The sequence below is a fragment of the Mustela lutreola genome, chromosome 8 (assembly GCF_030435805.1).
Source record: "Mustela lutreola isolate mMusLut2 chromosome 8, mMusLut2.pri, whole genome shotgun sequence".
NCBI classification, from domain to species: Eukaryota; Metazoa; Chordata; class Mammalia; order Carnivora; family Mustelidae; genus Mustela; species Mustela lutreola.
In genome coordinates, this window is record NC_081297.1 from 135,209,025 (window position 1) to 135,233,520 (window position 24,496).

The following is a 24,496-nucleotide window of genomic DNA, read 5'->3' on the forward strand; positions in this document are numbered from 1 at the left end:
TTTTTTTTATTGGCCTGGTGCACCCACCCACACCTAGCAGCTCTGGGTATGGGCTGCTGATGGCGTATTGCTACACTCTTTTCCAGAGATTGCCCTTGATCAGGAAGTCTTCCCGAAGGGAAATGGCTTGATGGTCACACCCTCCAACAAGCAACCTTTGACTGAGTACTACTAGGTTACAAGAGCCCAGACTCCTTGTTTCAAGGAGGGGCATTTCACTTTGTTGAGTTGCTCACAGTCTAGAACTCCCTGTGGGATCAGGCTGATACCAAAGCTTTCTAGCTTCTTACCATCCCCTACAGGCCTCTTCTAAGGTCACTCCCTCAATAAATTTCTTGGACGTGAATCCTCATCTCAGGCTTTCATTTTAGAGAATATGACCTAAGAGGTTACCTTTCTCCAAAGTTCAGCTCAGGTGGTACCTCCCCAACAGAGCCCAGCCAAGGTGGTGTCAACTACGTCTCTGTGCTCTCAAAGCTTCTTAGACATAGCTCTATCTTATCACTCATATGTTACACCAAAATAGCCTGCTCATAGGCCATTTCTCTGCCACCAGACCATGAGAGTACTTCCAGGCTATGACTCCTTCTTTTTTTCACTCTACTCTTGGCCTCTTGATAGGTGATTGTAACATAGTAGATGCTGAAAGAGATATTCAAGTAGACACCTTATTTGTATTTGGAGATCATGAAAGTTTTTCTGAAAGAAGTAGTATCTAAAAGGCTAATTTTGCCAAAGAACCAGGTACTATCCAAATTATTCCCCCCTTGTCTTTTCCCTCCTCTCAGGGTCTGGCTGATGCTAGGTGTTTATTGCAAAAGTAGGTTGGCTAAGATGTTTGACAAGTAGGGAGGATGGGGTTTGGATCTGTACTCTCTCATGTGGTTGGATATAAACAACCATAGTGACCTTCTGTATAAGTTAGGATTCGAGACAGATGCATAGGAAAGAAAAGACAGGGGTTAAAACATAAAAGTTATTTATTCTTATAAAAGAAATCCAGGACTAACACGGTTGTGTCACAGTCATAGAGATCCAACACCTTTTCTCTTTCCAGCTACCATCTGCCAGTGTATGACTTTCATACTCAAGGTTGCTTCATGGTCCAGGATAGCTGTTAGTATTTTGGTAATTACATGCATACTTTTACATGGAATAAGGAAAGAAAGCAGAAGGGCAAGAGGATATGGGCTCCATCCTGGTCAGCTTCTTCAATGGACCTTTCTGGAAATACCATACAACACTTTGGCCAACAGTTCTTGGACTGAGGCTTAGCCATATAGAAGGATGGATCAACTAACAATTACAATCTATTACTTCCTGCCTCTGAGGGGAGAATGGACATTTGGAAGGCAACCGGCTGTCTCTTCCATACTGTTCACTCCAGGTTTTCTGGAAGGATCTTATTTCAACATTCTGCCTCATGGTTTCACAAGCCATTGAAATATCCTGGAATATTCTCTATTGCAGTCCAAGTTACACTACTTAGACTGCCTTTCATAATAAAAACCCTTTGCCTAAACACATATCTGAATTTTTGTTCTTTGTAACTTGACCTCTAAAACTTGATCCTGATCAAATAGATTATGTAGACAGAAAAATGTTTGGTAAATTTTAAAAAGACCAAGGAGTCAAACCAAGCAATTTCTTTGCAATGAATGGCATAATGGCCATGGACAAATTTCACTCCTTTGGCATTTCATTCTTTGATATCTGAGCAAATAATACATCTAGGAGATGGGAAGGAACATCTGCTGCAGTTCCCAGGAAGAGGAAAGGAACTGAAGGGATGGAAGATCTTTCTGAGATGGTTGAGATGGTTGGGATGGTGGGAGCAGAGAATGCTGTCTCAGAATTAATGATGACCATTGAAGAATTGAGAAATGACTCTGTTTGCTTCCATTGTTGTGTAATTTGTCAAACATCAGTGAAAGCCAGAATGAATTTTGAGTCTTTTCTCTGCTTATGGTTCCCACTTGTGTTCCCAGCCCTGGGGCCTCTCCATCTTCTGTGGCTCCATAATCAATCAGACTTCATGACATTCTGTCCTCTATATGTACCTGGCTTCTTGCTTCTGTGCTCTTGCTCATGGTGTTGTAAGAGCTGGTAAGCCTAGTGGTCTCATTTCCACAAGTCTACATTTGATAATGAGGCTTATGAGCATGGCTACTTTAGGTTAGACATAGCATGGCTGCTGTTCAATTGACTTTTCATCATTGACTGGACTTGATTGGAGACCTCACATTACCTAAAGTTGCCTTATGACCTTTCAAAGGTCAAGTGGAACCTGGGCCACTTCCATTTTTTTGAAGAATCTGGTTTATTAAAAAGAAAGAAATAATGCCCAAAGTTGGTGGAATTAAATGTTTGTATCAGTTCGAAATGGATGGCAATGGCTCTCTGTATTTCTACGAATAAACTCAGTTGGAGGTAATTTTAAAAAATGTAAACTCGAGGACTTTTTGATTGTGATATTTGGGCCAAAGACCTTGTTCCCCTGTGAGAGGGGCTTTGCTCTGGGTTCTATGAATCACTCCTTCTGAGTTATTTCATTCAGCATGGTATTTTGGGAACAGATCAAAACTTCTTATTGTATATCTGTGACCCAGCCTTTCCTCCACTGTCAGGCTAGACTTCCATCAGCTATCTTGTGTAGTCCTCATAATCTCCATCTTTTAAAACATGAATTATGGGGTCGCATCCTTTGAGTACTTTCTATGTCAAGAATTTTTTCATGAATTACCACATTTAATCCTTTCATCGATCCCTACGAAGTAAATATTATTGGCCCCAATTCACAGTCAAGAAAAGCTGAGACTCAAAAACATAGATAAACTTATTGATGGGTGGTGGTAGAATCTGAGCTGGAACCCCAGCACCCTTGCTCTAGCACCCATGTTTTTTACAACCTCATCTCCCTCCCTGATTTCTGAGAGAAACATACTCTGAGGAGCCAATCCTTCCATCCCTAACTCAGTTGCCGTCTTCTCCACTGGGTCTTTTTGGGTTACCTCAGTTGGAAGCTCATTCCTTTCTTAATTCCTGTTCCTGAGCACTTTCTCTAAACTCTTTTATAACTCTTACCACATTTTTCCATTTCCTAGAGTGATTTGTGTATGTTTCAGAAAATAGGGCCCTTGTCTAATTCTAAAGCACAATGCCCTGCTTATAGAAAGGACTCAGTGCGTTTTTGTTGAATGAAGGGAATTTGCTTGTTGCCCTCAGGGGCCAAGCCTTCAGCTTCTCCATCTGTGCCTTGCTCAGGGTGGTGCAGAAAGCCGCATGCTCAACACATCCTGCTGACTGACTGACCAAAGCTGAGGTGCCTCCTGAGGATGGTTTTCTTTTTTTTTCTTTCTTTCTTTTCTTTTCTTTTCTTTTTTCTTTTTTTTTTTTTTTTTGTCTTTCATGTGTATGAGGCTTTGTTTCTTTTTTTATGGTATTAAATTTCTAAATACAGAAACTAAGAATTTTTCATTTCATAAGGTAGGAAATACCGAATGGAAGGAAAACAGAATTTTGCCAATCCTTAAGAAAGTTCTCAACAAAGTTCCCATCAGGAGCCCCAGGAGCCTGTCGAAACCCAAAGGCCCTGGGTCGAAACTCTGTCGAAAGAGGTCTTTTTATCGGGTCTTAGTGGGTCAAAATCCCATTCCGTGTGTGTGTGTGTGTGTGTGTGTGTGTGTGTGTGTGTGTGCATTTTTTAAATAAGGAAAGCTATTATGCCTCTGATGATGAGACAGCAAGTTAACATCTTTTCAACACACCACTCCAGGAGTGGTTACTTTCAACAACAATGGGTTACATGGGGACATGGCAGAGACAAGCAGCAGAACTGGGCTTTTGGGGCTGGTTCTAAATAAGATGGAGACATAAGTGCCACCTGATTGGCACATCTGGCTTTCAGATCTTTTGGCCAGTTTTTCCTCTTCCTCACCTAGCCTACTTCCAACTGTCACCTCGTTGGCCCCTGTCTTCAGAACATGAGGCTGAGGTACCAGACTCTCCTCCTGTCAGGACTTTTCTGACCCTCTTCCCTCCCTGTAGAAATGTAGACATCCTGTCCATGTATCCTTGCAACCTGCTCTTGGAGTCTAGCTAATCTGTTAATGTGATAATGGGAATGCAAGCCTTTCTTCCTACCCTAGATAACATACTTGCATTTTATTTTCACTCAGACACAGACAAGCAGGGAGGTTGTCGGAGCAGGGCCAACACTATCAGATAGCATCAAAGTTACTGCAGTTCAGCCTCTTGTTATTGTTTTTGTTTTAAAAAGCAAAGTACAAGCCAAGCAACAAACAAAACAGAAGCTGTTTTGCAAATTCAGGTCCACTTTATGGTTCACTGTGGCTTTGAAAAAAAATTTTTGTTTGGTTGGACTCATATATAACAAGGCTCTCCCCCACTTGTAGGTTGTACAATGTATTTTTCTGGGTGACTTACATAAATAAGAAAAATGTTTAATAAATAGAACTCCTTCTCCACGTCTATAAGATTCCCATTTCTTTCCATCTTCTCTGCACTAAGAGCCTTCCTCACTGACAAGGCTATGACAGAGGAGAGAGGACAAGGAGTATCATTCTCACAATTCCTGAATCCTCATCCACCTGCCCGCCCCACCGTGCTCAGGATTCTAGAGATATATTTGCAGGGCGGAAGCAAGGCAACACCAGTTACTTCTCACCAGAGCCTGAGCCCTGTTCTTCCCTGGCTTCTTTCTGACAGGGTAGCTTGTATGGGAGTCTGGAGAATTCCCTTTGCTCCTTTTCCCAGAGTCACCCAGGCCTTGTCTTCCACCTCCTCCCTTTGTACTCTGAGATGCAGGATGCCCCGGACTCAGGGGGTTATCTTGTTTCCTCAGTTACGAAGGAAGGAGAGGAAGAGCCCATCCCATGGAAGAGAACCAGCTGGGCTTCAACCTCCCACCCAAGCTACACTACCTACCTCAGCAGCCCCAGTGTCAGCATTGTGTGGGAATTCCTTCCCTAGGAATGGGGAGCCTTGATCTTCCCCTGGAGGTTGATAAAAACAAGGTGAACACTCTACCATCTCTGCTGCAGGCACATGGCAGACATCACTAATCAATTATAATTTTCCACGGAGCCTCGGGGAGGGCTGGTCCCGGCAGGCATTATCAGTCTGTTGGAGTTTGCTTTGTAGAGCAAACCCATTTGTCATGCTTTGCATAGTGATGCTTCTGTGGTTCATGTGGGAGGGTGGGAGTCGGGAGCAGTTCTTCAGCTGCCTGTAGCTAACAAAACATGGAAACAGGGGAGGGAGGAAGAAGCTGTTTTCTCAGGTTTCATGTGGATTTAGTTTTAAGTCTAAGAGCTTTACCTGGCTCTCCTGCTCTGGGCCTAGATGTGGAATCTCCATTCATTTTATCTGCCAAATAGGAAACAAAAGTGCAAGAAACCAGCTCTCCTTGGGCTGGCATCAAACTTTCTCCTTGGGGAGGAAGGTGATGCATGACAGTGACTCAGGCCGCCAGAAGGGTCTCAGGAAGGGGTGGGGTGTTAGGGGCTGGGGACAGAGGGCGGGAGCTGGAGGTATCGAGTTCCCTGGCAGCCCAGGCAATCTTGCAGAACAAGACACATTCTCCTTGTTCACCGCTGGTGTTTAGATGCCGCTGGAATGTCCTGGCAGGACTGTCTGTCCAAATCCATTCAAAATTGATTTTTGTGTCTTCGATGGAGAATTTTGGCCAGGATCTCCATTGCCTCCCATTCAGTTAGACATTCTCCTTTCGCTGTAGCTTATTAGCTGTCTCTCTGTGGGAGTCTGAGCCGGTTCAAATGATCTGAAGCTGTAGGGAGGATCGAGGTGGGTGTGCACTGCAAATCTGAAATGCCCAGATGCCTTTATTTAAAGCAGCAGCCTCTCAGCAGGGTTGACACAGCCCAACGCTGAGAAATTGGGTTCTGGGCCAGAATCTCCCCACTTCATTAGAGAGCCAGGGAATGGGTAGGAAAGTCCAGTGCCAGAGCAGAGGAACAGAAGGAGGGAGTCCGAGAAGAAAAGCAGAGGATGTATAGGAAAATCCTTGTAGGATTTGCTGTGAGACCTGCTCCTCCACTCAAAGTGTCTTCCTTCAGGCTTGCTGCTTGCTCGGTCAGCAGCTGGGGCACATCAGTAAATGCCAGGTGCTCTTAGGGGCTTGAGGGGTGGAGGAAGAAGAATCCTGTTCTCCAGGAATTTACAACCAGGAGCGGTGACAAGTACTCACCTATGAAAACTAAAATGTGGAAAAGAAGGTGGACAGCTGAGGTTTGTTATGAGGAGTTCAGATGAAATGGTACTACACTCCTCTGTGGGTTCCAAGAGCTAGATTTTGAGGTGTGTGTGTGAGTGTAAATCAGGAGTTCTCTGTCCTCCAGACAAGTGGCTGTCTTCTCAATCTCCGCTTCCTGACTGTGCATTGGAATCAACTGAGGAACTCTAAGAAATGCTGATGCATTTCTACCTGGGGTTCTGATATGATCGAGACTAAATCCACTGTGGGGAGAGTTCCATGTGGACGGCTACGTCATCCTGTATGGTGACTGGCTGCTGTGATCCATGAGTGCTTGTCAGCTTTGATCAATAAGCTGGAAAATGGTGACAGTGGGAGGGTTTCGGGCAGCTTCTGCAGGTCACGCGGAAGATACTGCCCTTTTCCCTGGGGCAGGTGAGGAAGGAGAGGGTCTCTGTGTTTGGGAAGTGCAAGGTGCACCTGCAAGAGGCAGGGCTCACTGTCCAAAGAAACACATTCTTCTATTTCTTTAATACCAACATACACTTCGGGGCAGACTTTCCTCATTCCCTCTCTCCCTTCCTTACTTTAGTCCATAAATATTTATTGAGCCGTGCCATGTCCCAGTCACAGTTCTGGGGGTCCAGCAAGGAGTAATGCAGATTAGTTTTTGATTTCAAGGAGTTGACACCTTACGTGTTACCCTAGAGCAGACACAGGTGATGGTAAAGATGCATTTGCGTTCTGTACGCAGTTACTTTTCCCGAAGACTCGGCAGTTGGTGCCTTGGTGCTGTACTCTGTGGCTGTCCCAGTATCTTTGGTAAGCCTGGCATCCCAGGAGCCAGATATGTAGGTGAGCCCTTTTGGCTATGCCAGTCCAGTAGAGGTCCCAGAAGACTGAAACCCCACCTGACATCACGGTGAGCAGACCCTCTCAGCTAGCTGTGTCACTTTCACATTCAACAAAGATGTCCCCCATCCCTGGAAAAGATGGTGAGGTGATAATGATGAGATGGCAGAAAGAATTATAGTGGGCTATAGAAGACTTGGGTCCACATCTAGACTCTCTTTCACCTACTAGATAGAATACTTTGGGCAAATTACTTAGCCAGGCTCTTTCAGGTTCAATTTTCACTAATTGTTGTAACCAAATATTTCCTGAAAGCTTGTTGTGGGCTACTTACTAGGTTGAGAACTTTATACATGTTCTTTTGTTTTAATCCTCACTTTATTCCTACGAGATAGATGCTGTTATTATAGGACTCAGAGAGATTAAAAAGCATGTCCGCTGTCGCATGGCTGGTAAGTAGCGGGTTGGGAATGAAAACCCGGGCTGTGTGACTTCAGGGCCGGAGCTCTTGCCATGCATTGGAATAGCAATATTTCCCCACTCACTTTTTCTGAAGACTACCTTATTTACCACGTGAAAGCAGAAACCAGCCCAATTAGTGCCTGACACACAGGAGCTTTTCAATCAGTGTCTGATGGTTCTTCAACTCAGGTGCTTCATGACCCCATATTTGTCCTTCCCTAAATCCTGATGTTATGCTAACAGGAACACAAAAGGGACAACATTTCCAACAGCGTTCTGCAATGTTCCCAGTCACACTCAGCAGTGATCACAATAAATAAACATGTATATGGTGCTGTAATAAGATGTGCACCCTGTGAGCTGAGCTTGCTCCCTGGAATCACCATGAAGTTTGGCATGCTCTAGCTATTTATACAAAGATGAAAAAGGTGGCTTAAGAACCACACTACTCTTTGCCACTATTATGACAAAATCGTTCAGATCTTCTCCCTGGAGAAATTAGTTTGATTAATAGTCACAACAACCAAAATGGGGCTTAATATTTCTGTAGCATGTTTTCATCGGGAGACCGTCAAGCCAGATCCTTGTATTACATCTTTGTACTCAAGCCTCACTTTTTGAGGTTATCTTGCTCTGCTTCTCTGTGGCGGTTGCGACACTCCTGGGTTCTCCTCCTGCCCACCTGCCTTCCAGGATATCAGACTCCTTATTTACTCACCCCTGAAAGTGGTCTTCTCGATTTGGCTGGTTCTTTCATCTCTGCCCAGCCCGTAGATGTTGAAGCTGCTACTTTGGAGGCGAAGCACCACTCTTTTATTAATTTATTCAGCCATTCAGTGAAGATGTCGCAACCCCGTACTATGTGCCAGGCACTGTTATAGGTGCTGTGGATGGATCAGACCTTATGGAACTTCCATGCTCAAGGGGGAGGCAGATAATGAAATAAATCTGTAAATTCGATAGTGTGATAGATGATGGTAAGTCCTAGGAAGAAAAATAAAGTGGGAAGGGGGGGGGTACTAGCATTTGATGGTGATCAGGGCAGTTCTTGCTAAGAAGATATTTACCCAAGGACTTGAAATCAGGGAGGGAATGTGTCCTGTAGCATCAGGGGGAAAAGAATTAAAAGCAGAAGGAATAGCAAGTACAAAGGCTCTAGGAGGAGCCCACTCAGGGAGTTTGAGGGATATCAGAGAGGCACATGTGGAGTGAGTGAGTGGGCAGGAGTGCAGAGGAGAGGAAGTCATGGGAGGAAACCTGTGACACCACTCTGAGGCCACTGGCTTTTAGCCATCTCAGGACTTTGAGCAGAGGAGTCATATCTAACCTATGTTAGAAAAGGATCACGTTAGGTGCTGGTGGAAAATCGACAGTGGTGGGGGTGGGGTGGCAGGAGGAGGAAGTAGGAAGACGGGTTTGGGGGTTATTCTAACATCTCAGTGCAAAAGGAGCACGGGGACTTGATCTAGGGTGGGGACTTGCAGGGGCAGTGGCAAATGAAGTTCACCCCAAATGGTCATCCCAGCTCAGCTACTAATTTGTATCACAGATAGGTCCCCCATAAAGTTTTCAGAAATAGGGGCAAGAGTACAAATGGAGGTCCCCAAACAATTAAAAGGTTTAATCAAGCTAACAAACTCTTCTACTTTTATTTTTATTTTTAAGATTTTATTTATTTGAGAGAGAGAGAGCACTAGTATGTGCATGATTGAGGGGGGTGAGCAGAGGAAGAGGAAGAAGCTGACTCCCGGCTGAGTTCATAGTGCTGGTTGAGATGCTGGGCTGGATCCCAGGACAGATCCCAGGACTCCAAAATCACCATCTGAACCAAAGTCAGACGCTTAACTGACTGAGCCACCCAGGCGTCCCATGCAAATGAACTTCTAAGCAAAATTATTTTATTCCTCTTGCCATGGCAATATACCTTCATAATGACAAAATAAAAAATTATTGTTAGAGAGCAATCATGTTTCCCTGGAACCATTCAGGTGATTGCAAATACCACAGAATTGGGGCTGCTGCCTCCACCCTGCCTGTGAACTGCCCAGGAGCATGAGTGATGAACCCATGTGGACCAACCCTACACAAGCATTCTCCTCTCTCACCTTCTAGCAGAATGTATACCCCTCTCTTCTTTTCTTTATGAATTCATATTTTATCCCCTCCCCCATTTTTAAACTTAAATTACACATACTGCTATTTCTGCACTTGGTTTTTTTCTCTTAACAATGTATCTTGAAGATCTTTGCATGCACTATCATGTAGTACACAGAAAAATGCCCTCTTTTAAATCATTTTTGATGACTGCACACTGTTTTTTCTATATGAGTAGACCATAAGTTATTTAATTAGTCTCTTATTGATAACTGCTTAGGTTGTTCCCAGACTTCTGCTCTTTTTTTTTTTTTTTAATTAGTTTCAGATGTAGAGCTTAGTGATTCATCAGTTCCATGTAACACCCAGTTTTCATTACATCAAGAGCCCTCCTTAATGCCCACCACCCAATTACCTTATACGCCACCACCTACCTCCTCTCCAGCAACCCTCAGTTTGTTTCCTAGAGTTCAACATCTCTTATGGTTTGTCTTACTCTCAATTTTCATCTTATTTTATTTTTTTCCCTTCTCTTATGTTCATCTGTTTTGTTTCTTAAATTCCACATATGAGTGAAATCATAGGGTATCTGTCTCTCTCTGACTGATTTATTTCATTTAGCATAATATCCTCTAGTTCCATCCACACTGTTGGAAATGGCAAGATTTCATTCATGTTGATGGCTAAGTAATATTCCAACACACACACACACACACACACACACACACTTTTTTTTTTTTTTTAACAAATATACATTGGGTCCAAGACATGGTTGCTTCCTTGGGTCCAAATCAGAGTGGGCTAAGTTTACTTTCCCACATTTCAGGAATGGCAGATGTTTTCCTAGACAGTGGTTCTGGTCTCCCTGCTGGGAAGAACCAGGTTTTGGTTTCATTGGTTGAGTTCTGTTTTTTTTTTTTTTTAATGGCTTTATTGAGATGTGATTAACTTATAAAATTAATCTGTTTAAAATGTACATTTCAGTAATTTTTAGTATATTTACAGAATTGTGCATCTATCTCTATTTATTTTAGAACATTTATATAACACCATAAAGAAATGCTGTACCCACGAGCAGTTGCTCTCCATTTTTCCCTCTTTCCCCCTGAAAATCTAGACAACCACTAATCTATTTTCCATCTCTAGAGCTTTACAAATTGTGGGTATTGCATACAAATGGAATCAAATAGTAGGTGGTCTTCTATGACTGCCTTCTTTGACTTAGCATCATGTTTTCAAGGCTCATTTATGTTGTAGCATGTATCTGTCCCTCATTCCTTTTATGGCTGAATAATATTCCATTGTATGGCTATCCCACATTTGACTCACCCATTAATCTGTTGGATATTTGGATTATTTCTATTTTAGGCTTATTATGAATAATGCTGTTCTGATCATCTGTGAACAAATATTTGAGTAAATATGTGCTTTAATTTCTCTTGGGATATACAGGGGAGAGAAATTGCTAAGTAATTTTGAGGAACTACCAAACTGTTTTCCATGGCAGCTGCACCTTATACGTGCTCATCAGCCACATGTGGGGGTTCCAATTTCCTCATATTCTCACCAGTACTTCTTACCATCCATCTTTGATTATAGCCATCCTAGTGATGGCAAAGTGGTGCCTTGTGGTTTTGATTTGCCTTTCCATGATAAGTAATGATGTTGGGCATTTTTTCATGTTTGCATATCTACTTTGGGGAAATGTGTATTCAGATCTGTTGCCTGTCTTTAAAATTGGGTTGTCTTTTTATTGTTGGGTTGTAAGAGCATGTAATATGTTCTGGACACTAGCCCCTTATCTTGATCTGCAAATATTTTCTCCCCTTCTGTGGGATATGTTTTCATGTTCTTAATTCAGCTCGATTGCTGACTTTTTCTAGGTTTTGGAACATATCTGGGCCCTGGGTACTTCTGGTCCTTACCAAGTCACCAAACATTAGCGAAAGGAACAAACATTTATCAAGTATCCTTCATGAGTTATTCATTTTAATTTCCACAGAGTCAAATGGTATATATTTGTCGGTCCCATTATACAGTGATAAAGGTGAAACTCAGAAACAGGAAGTTACCTTGGCTACTGTTCCCCAACTAATAGAAATATAAAAAGAGATTTAAATCCATAGATGTTTGATTATAAATCCATGCTTTTTACTCTAGCTGGTAGGTCCCCTCCTATCACAATGACTTGACACCAGATTCATCAGAGTTATAAAAACAAAATACTGATATCAAAGAAACAATTAAGGGCTTGCCCTGAAAAGCCATTCACCTAACGTCACCTCCATTGAAAGGAGTGGGAATTGTGTGTATCTGGGAGCTTGGCCTGGGAATGAGAAATCTCAAGTGAGGGCACGTGAGTATTGTTGGTAAGCCATTGTGTTTGCTCTTCCTTTTTGAGGTGTTGGGGTAACTCCGCATGGCAACTATTTATTACTACACTTGGCACTGCAGTCTGGGAGCTGGCAAAGTGGGGCCCCAGGGCATGCTGGGATACTCATTATTGAAGCAGATAAAGGAGTTTGAAATCAGCAGCTGGCCTGGATTTCCTGGTGAGATTACAGGGACAGATATTGGAAAGGGAATAGGGCCATGGGTAATGCCCTGGGAGAGTGAGTGGCTGTGGAAGGCCGAGAGGGCCTGCTTTGTCTCTGGAACATGATGTTGGGACATTTGATAAACTAGGATCCCAAGGCTAAAGTGACAAAGTTGTATGGAAAGGAACTCTCCTGGAAATGAGGTCCTTTACTCCAGCCCACTTTTTTTTTTTCTTGGAAAATTAACCAAGTGGTCTCTCTCTCTCTCTTTTGAGGGGGGTAGCAAAGATAACCTTTATTTTTTCCTACAAATATAAAACTGAAGATTGCATTTGCAGCAATGTTATATAATATAAATAATTTTTTAAACTTCTTTTTTTTCCTTTTTAAAAAATTAACATATAATATGTTATTTGCCCCAAGGGTACAGATTTGTGAATCATCGGGGTTACACATTCACAGGGCTCTCCATAGCACATACCTTCCCCAATGTCCATAACACAACCACTCTATCCCTACCACCCACCCCCAAACAACCCTTAGTTTATTTCATGATTAAGAATCTCTTAAGGTTTGTATCCCTCCCTGGCCCATCTTGTTTCATTTTTTTCCCTCCCTACCCCCCATGACCCCCAACCCTGTCTCTCAAATTCCTCATATCAGAGACATCATATGATAATTGTTTTCTCTGATTGACTTACTTTGTTTAGCATAATACCCTCTAGTTCCATCCATGACATATATATATGTATACACACACACACACACTGGAATACTATGCAGCCATCAAAAGAAATGAAATCTTGCCATTTGCAATGATGTGGATGGAACTAGAGGGTATTATGCTAAGCAAAGTAAGTCAATCAGAGACATCATATATGACATATGTCATATATATATGTCATGTATATATCATGTATATATATGTATACATATATATATATGTATGTATGACATCTTCTTTATCCATTCATCTGTTGATGGCCATCTAGGTACTTTCCATAGTTTGGTTATTGGGGACTTTGCTGCTATAAACATTTGGGTGCATGTGCCCCTTTGGATCACTGCATTTGTATCTTTAGGGTAAATACCCAGTAGTGCAATTGCTGGGTCGTAGGGTAGCTCTATTTTCAACTTTTTGAGGAACCTCCCTACTGTTTTCCAGAGCGGCTGCACCACCTTGCATTCCCACCAACAGTGTAGGAGGATTCCACTTTCTCTGCATCCTCACCAACATCTGTTGTTTCCTGACTTGTTAATTTTAGCCATTCTGACTGATGTGAGGTGGTATCTCATTGTGGTTTTGATTTGTATTTCCCTGATGCCGAGTCATGTGGAGTACTTTTTCATGTGTCTGTGGGCCATCTGGTTGTCTTCTTTACAGAAATATCTGTTCGTGTCTTCTGCCCATTTCTTGATTGGATTATTTGTTGCTTGGGTGTTGAGTTTGCTAAGTTCTTTATAGATTTTGGATACTAGCCCCTTATCTGATGTCAATTGCAAATATCTTCTCCCATTCTTTCAGTTGTCTTTTGGTTTTATTGACTGTTTCCTTTGCTGTGCAAAAGCTTTTGATCTTGATGAAGTCCCAATAGTTTGTTTTCGCCCTTGCTTCCCTTGCCTTTGGTGATGTTTCTAGGAAAAAGTTGCTGTGGCTGAGGTGGAAGAGGTTGCTGCTTGCTTTCCTCAAGGATTTTGATGGATTCCTGTCTCACATTGAGGTCTTTCATCCATTGTGAGTCTGTTTTTGTGTGTGGTAGAAGGAAATGGTCCAGTTTCATTCTTCTGCATATGGCTGTTCAATTTTCCCAACACCATTTGTTGAAGAGACTATCTTTTTTTTCCATTGGACATTCTTTCCTGCTCTGTTGAAGATTAGTTGGCCATGGAGTTGAGAGTCCATTTCTGGGCTCTCTATTCTGTTCCATTGAACCATGTGTCTGTTTTTATACCAGTACCAAACAGTCTTGATGATTATAGCTTTGTAATAGAGTTTGAAATCTTGAATTGTGATGCCACCAACTTTGGTTTTCTTTTTCAACATTCCTCTGGCTATTTGTGGTCTCTTTTGGTTCCATATAAATTTTAGGATTATTTGTTCCACTTCTTTGAAAAAATGGATGGTATTTTGATAGGGATTGCATTAAATGTGTAGATTGCTTTAGGTAGCATAGACATATTCACAATATTTGTTCCTCCAAGCCATGAGTGTGGAATATTTTTCCATTTCTTTGTGTCTTCTTCAATTTCTTTCATGAGTACTTTATAGTTTTCTGAGTACAGATTCTTTGCCTCTTTGGTTAGATTATTGCTAGGTATCTTATCGTTTTGGTGCAATTGTAAATGGGATTGACTCCTTAATTTCTCTTTTTTCTGTCTTGTTGGTGTAAAGAAATGCAACTGATTTCTGTGCATTGATTTTATATCCTGACAATTTACTGAATTCCTGTATGACTTCTAGCAGTTTTGGAGTGGAGTCTTTTGGGTTTTCCACATGAAGTATCATATCATCTGCAAAGTTTAGCTTCTTCTTTGCTGATTTGGATGCCTTTTATTTCTTTTTGTTTTCTGATTGCTGAGGCTAGGACTTCTAGTACTATGTTGAATAGCACTGGTGATAGTGGACATTCCTGCCATGTTCCTGATCTTAGGGGAAAAGCTCTCAGTTTTCCCCCATTGAAAATGATATTCACTGTGGGTTTTTTATAGATGGCTTTGAAGATATTGAGGTATGTACCCTCTATGCCTATACTGTGAAGAGTTTTGATCAAGAAAAGATGCATTTTCAGCACCTATTGAAAATACCATATGATTCTCGTTCTTTCTTTTATTAATGTATTGTATCACATTGATTGATTTGCTGATGTTGAACCAACCTTGCAGCTCTGGAATAAATCTGACTTGGTCGTGATGAATAATCCTTTTAATATACTGTTGGAGACTATTGGCTAGTATTTTGGTGAGAATTTTTGCATCCATGTTCATCAAGGATATGTGATTCTGTAATTCTCCTTTTTGATGGAGTCTTTGTCTGGTTTTGGGATCAAGGTAATGCTGGCCTCAGAAAATGGGTTTGGAAGTTTTCCTTCCATTTCTGTTTTTTGGAACAGTTTCAGGAGAATAATTCTTCTTTAAATGTTTGGTAGAAATCCCCCTGGGAAGCCATCTGGCCCTTGGCTCTTGGTTACTGGGTTTTTTTTTTTTTTTTAAAGATTTTATTTATTTATTTGATAGAGAGAGAGATCACAAGTAGGCAGAGAGGCAGGCAGAGAGAACGGGAGAAGCAGGCTCCCTGCCGAGCAGAAAGCCTGATGCAGGGCTCAATCCCAGGACCCTGGGGTCATGACCTGAGCTGAAAGCAGAGGCCTTAACCCACTGAGCCACCCAGGCGCCCCAGTTATTGGGAGATTTTTGATGACTGCTTCAATCTCCTTACTGGTTATGGGTCTGTTCAGGTTCTCTATTTCTTCCTGGTTCAGTTGTGGTAGTTTATATATTTCTAGGAATGCATCCATTTCTTCCAGATTGTCAAATTTGCTGGTGTATAGTTGCTCATGATATGTTCTTATAATTGTTTGTATTTCTTTGGTGCTGGTTGTGATCTCTCCTCTTTCATTCATGACTTTATTTATTTGGGTCCTTTCTCTTTTCTTTTTAATAAATCTGGCCAGGGGCTTATCAATCTTACTCTTTTAAAGAACCAGCTCCTAGTTTCGTTGATCTGTTCTACTGTTCTTTTGGTTTCAATTTCATTGATTTCTGCTCTGATCTTTATTATTTATCTTCTTCTATTGAATTTAGGCTTTCTTTGCTGTTCTTTCTCCAGCTCCTTTAGGTGTAGGGTTAGGTTGTGTATTTGAGACCTTTCTTGTTTCTTGCTTTATATTTTCCTCTCAGGATTGCTTTTGCTGTGCCCCCAAGATTTTGAAGAGTTGTGTTTTCATTATCATTTTTTTCCATGAATTTTTTAAAAAATTTCTTTAATTTCCTGGTTGACCCTTTCATTCTTTAGTAGGATGCTCTTTAGCCTCCATGTATTTGAGTTCTTTCCATCTTTCCTCTTGTGATTGAGTTCTAGTTTCAGAGCATTGTGGTCTGAAAATATGCAGGGAATGATCCCAATCTTTTGGTACTGGTTGAGACCTGATTTGTGACCCAGGATATGCTCTATTCTGGAGAATGTTCCATGTTCACTAGAGAAGAATGTGTATTTCATTGCTTTGGGATGGAATGTTCTGAATGTATCTGTTATGTCCATCTGGTCCAGTGTGTCATTTAGAGCATTTATTTCCTGTTGATCTTTTACTTAGATGACCTATCCATTTCAGTTAAAGTCTCCGACTATTATAGTATTATTGTAGATGTGTTTTTTTTTTTTTATTTTGTTTATATAATTGCTTGCTCCCGTGTTAGGGGCATAGATATTTAAAATTGTTAGATTTTCTTATTGGACAGATTCTTTAAGTATGATATAATGTTCTTCCTCATCTCTTATTATAGTCTTTTGCTTAAAATCTAATTTATCTGACACAAGGATTGCCACCCAGCTTTCTTTTGATGTCCATTAGCATGGTAAATGATTTTCCACCCCCTCACTTTAAATCTGGAGGTGTCCTTGGGTCTAAAGTGAATTTCTCATAGACAGCATATCAATGGGTCTTGTTTTTTTTTTAAATCCATTCTGATACTCTGTGTCTTTTGATTGGGTCATTTAGTCCATTTACATTCAGGGTAACTATTGAAAGATATGAATTAAGTGCCATTGTATTGCCTGTAAGGTGACTGTTAAAATATATTGTCTCTGTTCCTTTCTGGTGTACTACTTTTAGGCCCTCTCTTTGCTTAGAGACCCCTGTCAATATTTCCTGTAGGGCTGGTTTGGTGTTCACAATCTCTTAATTTTTGTTAGTCCTGGAAACTTTTAAGCTCTCCTATTTTCAATGACAGCCTGGTTGGATATAGTATTCTTGGCTGCATATTTTTCTCATTTAGTGCTCTGAATGTATCATCACAGTCCTTTCTGTCTTGACAGGTCTCTATGATAGGTCTCCTGCCAAACTAATACTTCTACCATTGTATGTTACAGAACTCTTTTCCTGAGCTGCTTTCAGGATTTTCTCTTTGTCACTGAGGATTGTAAGTTTTACTATTAGATGACAGAGTGTGGACCTATTTTTATTGATTTTGAGGGGGGGTTATGTGTGCCTCCTGGATTTTGATGCCCTTTGCCAAATTAGGGAAATTCTCAGCTATAATTTGCTCAATATACGTTCTGCTCCCCTCTTTCTTCTTCTGGGATCCCAATTATTCTAATATTCTTTGTTCTTATGGTATCACTTATCTCTCGAATTCTCCCCTCATGGTCTAGTTGTTGTTTGTCTCTCTTTTGTTCAGCTTCTTTATTTTCCATCATTTGGTCTTCTATATCACTAATTCTCTCTTCTGCCTCATTTATCCTAGCAGTAAGAGCCTCCATTTTTTATTGCACCTCCTTAATAGCATTTTTGGCTTCAACTTGGTTAGATTTTAGTTCTTTTATTTCTCTAGAAAGGACTTTTATTTCCCCTGGAAGGGATTCTCTACTATCTTCCATACTTTTTTTGAGCCCAGCTAGCACCTTGATAATCATCATTCTGAATTCTAGTTCTGACATATTGCTAACATCCGTGTTGATTAGGTCTCTAGCTGTCAGTACTGCCTCTTTTTCTTTTTTCTTTTTCTTTCTTTTTCTTTTTCTTTTCTTGTCTTTTCTTTTCTTTCTTTTTTTTTTTTTTTTGTGTGTGTTTGTGTGTGGTGAGTTTTTCCACTTTGTAATTTATACAGATAAGAATAGATGAATGAGAGGGGTATCTGGGTGGCTCAGTGGGTTAAGCCTCTGCCTTCAGTAAAGGTCATGATCTCAGGTCCTGGGATTGAGCCCCACATCAGTCTCTCTTCTCAGCAGGGAGCCTACTTCCCTCTCTTTTTGCCTGCCTTTCTGCCTACTTGTGATCTCTGTGTGTGTGTGTGTGTCAAATAAATAAATAAAATCTAAAAAAAAAAAAGAATAGATGAATGAGAGAACACAATAATAAAAGGGTAGCAATGACCCCAGAAAAATATACACTAACCAAAACAGAAAAGACCTGAAATGAGGGGGGGGGAGGTGAAGAAAAGGGAAAAAATATAAATATATATATCTATATATTAGATTAGTGAATAGAACAGAATCACCACTTGATTTGGGGGGTATTTTGGTCTGTTAGAAGAAACTACATCCCAAAATTTTAAAGGGAAAAAAACTTATATGTATATATACAAAAATAAGGGTAAACATGATGAAGGGATGGAGTATGATGTAAAGATGAAAATTTAAAAAGATTCTAAAGAAGAAATTGATAAGATAAGAAGTTGGTTGAAAAAAGAAAAAAAAGTGGAAAGAATATGATCAAGCTAGAGACTAGAACAAAGCCATGTGCTAGATTTAGGGTATATTTTGATCTATTAGAAGAAATTGTATCCCAAAATTTTAAAGAAAAAAAAACCTGTATGTATATAAAAAATAAGGTTAAATACAATGAAGGGATAAAATATGACTCTAACAATGAAAATTTAAAAAAAAATTTTAAAAAGGTACTGATAAGGTAAAAATAGTTAAAAAAACCCTTAAAATAGTAAAGAGGAAAAATTTAGAAAATAGAATAAGAAACAAATAAAATGTAAAAAAAAATTTAACTTTGAAAGACTAAAGGATCATGGGGAAAAAGCCATGAATTCTATGTGTTGCTTTCCTCTAGCTCTGGAGTTTGCAGTTCTTATTGATTGGTGAACTTGGTCTTGGCGGGATGTTCTTGCTGATCTTCTGGGGGAGGGGCCTATTGCAGTGATTCTTAAATGTCTTTGCCCGAGGTGGACTTGCATCGCCCTTGCCAGTGGCCAGGCTAAGTAAACTGCTCAGGTTTGCTCTCAGTAGCTTTTGTTCCCTAAATGCTTTCCCTACTGCTTTAGAGGACAGGAATGAAAATGGCAGCCTCCCAATCTCCAGCCATAGTAGCCAAGAGCTCAGGGCCCCACTCATCAGTGCACCCCCAGAGAAAAGCAGATAATCCCTCCTGTCTCCCTGATCTCCAGATGCAATCCAAGCTCACCCAGTCTGTGACTGAGCATTTCTATCTCTGGTGCACAGCCCCTTTTGGAGTCTCCAAATCCAGCAGATTCTTATAGCACTCTCCCATGCCACTTTTCCCAGAGGAAGAAGGTCAGTTTCCCTGGTTCTGCCACTTTTGGGTCCCTGCTCAAAAGGCAGTGGTCTGACTGTGCCGTGGATCACAGTTTAAGGTAAGACCAAGCTGAGAGCCCACTCCTCTTCTCGGTCTCTGCAGCTGGCTTCCCCGCTCTGATATCTGGGAGCTCTGCCACGCTCAGACACCCCCAGTCTTCCTGTGACCCTGTGGGTCCTGAGACCACACTGTTCCTGCAAGGGGTCAACTTCTGGTTAGGCTCTGGAGTGATGTCCCACAGGGGAGCAGATTTCTAAAAGTTTTGATTTTGTGCTCTGCTGCTCTCTCACTTTCTGGGAGCCAGCCCCTCCCCCTATGGTCTACCTTCCTGTTGCTTCAGATTCACTTCTCTGTACTCCTTACCTTCTGGAAAGTGGTTGATTTTTGTTCCTAGAATTGCTGCTCTTCTTCTCTTCTATCTCTTTTTGAGTTTGTAGGTATTCTGAAAGGTTTGTTAACTATCTAACTGAACTCCTGGTACCTGATGATATTTTGGTCTCCTGCTCCTCCACCATCTTGCTCCTTCCACCAGATGGTCTCTTATATGCATTTAAAACATATTCTATGTAAACTTTTCTAAAACTTCCAGGTCAGTTGGAAATGACCAGTGTTGGAGATAAGGATTCAGTAGCTGATATTCTTTCCTACCCAAGATGCCTTCCTCTGTTTCCAGTCATCTGGCACAGTCAGCAGAGATCAGCAGAGCAAATGGTGTGCACTGGTCAGTGGTGTGGATTTGGTGAGTGGGGTGATTTTTGAGGGAGTGTTAAAAAACCTTCAAGTGCTTTCTAAATACATGCTGAGTCTTCTCCAGCTCTGCATTAGGGAGCCATATATGGGTGCTAGTGATGGTAGTTTGCTAAATTCTGATATAACTGAAAGAGTAGGGTTTGCCAAGCCTCAAGAGCTCCTGTTCAAGTAAGATACTCTAAATCATGAATATTTTCAGCAGAAAATTGTTAGATACATGGTATTGCCCTGATACCAGACACGTGTTAGGTGTTCTACATCATAGCAAATTCGAAGACCCGGCCCTTACATTCATGAAGTTGACTGTGTAGTGGGTAGAGGCTGCCATGGAGGAGTAAATGAATTGATTATTACAATTCAGTCAGGAGATAAAGTGTCTGTTCTCTTATAAGGCAGATCCAAATCAAATTGGGAGGATCAGGGGAGACATACAGGAAAAACCGACTTTTTAATTTCAAGAGCTGTCTTTAAGACATTTTCTAAACTCCATTCATTTGTTTCTTGGAACAACAACAACAACTAAACTCTGGAAGTGATTACAGTCCTACATGTCTTGGTAGGTGTACCAAGAATGCAAAGTCCTGACTTCTTTTTACCTGGTCAAATTTCAGACTTGTGTGCATGAGTATCCTTGAGGGATGAAGTAGAATCTCACTCTAGGACAAAGAGCAGACAGGCTTACTGCTTGCTATAAAAGTAGTAGATTCCCCCATAGGTGCCTGAGTGGCTCAGCCAATTGAGCATCTGACTCTTGGTTTCAGCTCAGGTCATGATCTTATGGTTGTGGGATCCAGCCCTGTGTCAGGCTCCATGCTCAGTGTGGAGTCTGCTTCATATTCTCCCTCTTTCCCCTCAGCCCCTCCCACCTTCAAACAAACAAACAAACAAATAAATAAATAAAATCAATCTTTAAAAAAAGGTAGTAGATTCCCCCAAGCTCATTGCTCCTCAGCAACAACACAGACTCACTTTGTTCAAAACTCCCTCGGTCTGATTTCATTGTCACATGGAGCATGGGGTATGGGGTTCTGATGCAAATGTGTTGCCACCCATGTTGCTCACTGTGCAATGAGTGATAACTTCCTTCGTCTCTGACCCAAGAGTCTTGTGTCTTCTGCCAGTGTCCATGAAAGAGTGACATGTTAAGTTAGTGGCTCGTACAATGTGAGGCCTAGCAATGCCTCTTTCACCATGTGTGGAAATGCCTTTTCTGTGCTATGCTTTGTTATAAAGGAAGAAGAGAGCCCCATGGTCAGGTTTCTTGAACCCTCAGACTCTCCCAGACATGCAAAAATGGAGTTCTCTTTGAGCTGCTATCACCATGATACTGGGGGGCAAAGATCTGGAGTGAGAGGAGATGAATTTTTCCAGAGCACAAGTTTCCAATGTTTTTTATTTTGACAGCTGAACCATTTCTTTTCCTCAAGTAATTTATAAAAAACACCAATATATGGGAAACACAGAAAATTACCTCTTTAAGGATCATGCTAAACTTTAGAGTTGCTGAGTTTTTGTAATTTAGATGTATTACAGCAAAGAACAATTTTATTTTGATGACAGTTGATCTGTAAGGCAGCCTAGTTATCCCTCTGTTAGTTCAAATACAAGGTGTTTGACAATGGAGGGCTCTTGCTAGGAAAGGCAGCTAAATCTCCGCTCATGGGGAGGCATTTATTTCTCTTCTGTTCCTCAAAACAGACTAGTACAGCAGGCATTTATTTATAAAAGAATAGAGCTTTTGTGATTTAGAAAATCCTTTTACACATATTAGCGTATTTGATCTTGTATATGTGTGTGTGATTATAACAGTCCTGTGAGGTTGATTGGATAGGTTTTCCCTTATTTTATGGTTGGGAAACTGAGACTCAGAGAGGTTGTTTGTGATGTGTATAGTTTAGCTTTTGGAGTAGAGTACTATTCTCTATTAAAGACTGGTGAATGGGGGGCACTTGGGTGGTTCAGTAGGTAGAACAACTGACTCTTGATCTTGAGTTTTGATCTCAAGAGTTGTGAGTTCAAACCTGCATTGGGCATGGAGCCTACTTAAAAAAAAAAAAAAAGGAGCGGATGGGTGGAGCTGCCCCAGGAAGGAGGTGGATCTTACATGTGGTTGCTGTATTAGCTCAGCTCTGGATGGCTTTTCCTGTTTAATAAACTGTGTTAACTTTACTAGCACTTGTTCTTGGCCCCACTACATAGCAGTGGTTTAGGCAATGTGTTGGGAAACTGTGCTAATTGCAAGTTCTAATTTTCTTCCATGCTAAAATAAATACTTAGCATTTTAGTACTTGGAGAGAGGAATGACAGTGTTGCTGGGGACTCGCAGTGGTGGTGGCTCAAGGATGGGCTGGAGGGTGTGGGGCAGAATGTACAAGGGGAGAGAAATAGAAGTTTGTAGATGGTCCTGGGGCTTGGGGTGTAGTTGGTTGGAGGGGTATGTACATGGGTGTGTGCCATTGGGAGGGTGAGGTGCTGTGCAGAGAGAGGCAGAAGGAAGGGGTGATGGAAAGTTCTGGAATGATATCATCAATGCTCCTTGTTCTAGAAGAAGGGAGAATCTGATATTTCATATGGCTTGTTGCTCTGTGGCAATTATAAGTGGATAATGCATATGGTCATGAGTTGCATAGATTACAGAACCATTCTCTCATTCAGGAAGTGTTGTATAGCACCTATGTCTCCCAGGCACTGTGTTCCATGCTGGGCAGACAATGAAGACAAGGCAGAGCTGATTCTGGAGTTCCGGAATACCAGAACTGGAGGGACCTTAAAGATAATCTCTTCAACCCTTTATTTTATAGTCACAGAAACTGAGGCCCACAGAGGGTGATGACCTGCAGTCCTATCATTCAGCTAGTTAGTGGCAGAGCCTAGACAAGAATGCACACCCCTCTCTCTTATGTGAGGTTTTATGTATTTATTTGAGAGGCAAGAGAGAGAGAGAGCACGAGTAGAGGGAGGGGTAGAGGGAGAGGGAGAAGCTGACTCCCTGATGAGCAGGGAGCCTGATGTGGGGACTCCATCCCAAGACCTGAGCCGAAGGCAGACACTTAACCAACTGAGCCATCCAGGTCCCTCAAAAGCTCATGTCTCTTGATCCTGGTCCAGATTTCTACTAACCCCCTCTCACCACCACTAAAATGTTACACCTATTCATGACAGGAAGCCATGGATCTATGGAAGTACGCTCTATTGTATTAGTGAGGACAATGTTGGTGGTTATAGGACGTAAGTGGCCTAGTCAATAGAAGTTGATTCCTCCCTCGTGTTGCATTCTGGAATCTGCACTGCTAGATCCTGTTATCTTTAAACACTGGCTTCTCTGGTCATCTGGAGGACTTGGATTTTACTAAGAGGACAGTTTCACTGCCAGGCCTAGAAGTGGCACTCCCGATGCCTCTGCTAAACCTCATTCACAAGGCAGGACCTCACTGTAAGGCAGGCTGGGAGATCAGTGGCCCCAGATGGAGGAAGAAGCAGGTTTGGTGGGCAGTTAGCCAGTCATTGTCATGTACATTACCTATGAGTTTCCCGGCATGATATGAAAGGGAAAGTCATAAAGTACTTGTCACAAAAAGAGGATGCTGGGTGTGATAGATCAGAGACTCATTCTGGTATGGGAAAGTCCTCCTCCAGAGGTGTTCAGGAGACACTTCCAGTTTTTTTCTCTTCCTGTGGTTTTCTCTTCCTAATAAGATTTCCTTTGGCTTGCTGAATGCCAGCTCAGCCTGATTTGGAAGGGCCTAAACATGGCTCCAAGGAAGAGGGAGAGAAGTTGGTGGACAGGCTTTCAGCAAAGACTCCCCATGACTTGCATGTGTGGGGTCCTGTACTGGGCAATGTTGAACCTGATGCCCTCCACAATCTTAATCTTAATCCTTCACTGATGAGATATGAGCCTTCAAAAGCCTTCATGTTTGGATAATGCCTCCTGGTTTGCAAAGAGCTTTCTAGAACATTATCTTACTTTGGCATCACATTAAGCTCCAGAGATGAAGGAGGGGGAAGAAAGAAAGGAGCTAGCAGAAACCAAGGGAGTTCAGAGAGAGGGTTGGTTATTTCCAGCTGAGTGAGGGGCACAAGGGACCTTGCTGAGGAAGTGGTATTTGAGACAGGCTCACAGAGGATAGTATCCCAGGGGGAGGCCACATCGTGGGCAAAGGTGCAGAGGGGTGAAACACTGGTGCATCTTGGGATTGGGAGATGAGGTTAGCTTGGCTGGAGCACAGACTGTCTGCAGGAGAATGGTAGAAGCCAGGCTGGAAAGATGGAGTGGGTGCTGGACGCAACGTCCTTCCTCTCCGTAT